A 372-nucleotide genomic window follows, 5' to 3' on the forward strand; every position below is an offset into this window, starting at 1 on the left:
GGTTGTCAAGAAGGCACATAGCATGCTCGTCTTCATCGACCGGGGCATCGAGTATAAAAGTTGGCAAGTTACTTCAAAGCTGTATAAAACTTTAGTTGGCCACATTTGAATATTGCTTGCAGTTATGTTCGCCACATTACCAGAATGATGTGGATGCTTTGGAGAGGGTGCAAAGAAGGTTTACCAGAATGTTGCCTGGTCAAGGAGGGTTAAGTTATGAGGAAAGGTTGTATAAACTCGGATTGTTTTCACTACAAAAAAGGGAGGCTGAGGGGTGACCTGATGGAGGTGTACACAATGATGGGAACGTTTTCACAGAGGGTGGTGGGTGCCTTGAATGCACTGCCAATGTAGGTGGTGGAAGTCGGCACG

Source organism: Mustelus asterias, assembly GCF_964213995.1.
Source record: "Mustelus asterias chromosome 26 unlocalized genomic scaffold, sMusAst1.hap1.1 SUPER_26_unloc_38, whole genome shotgun sequence".
Taxonomy (NCBI): Eukaryota; Metazoa; Chordata; class Chondrichthyes; order Carcharhiniformes; family Triakidae; genus Mustelus; species Mustelus asterias.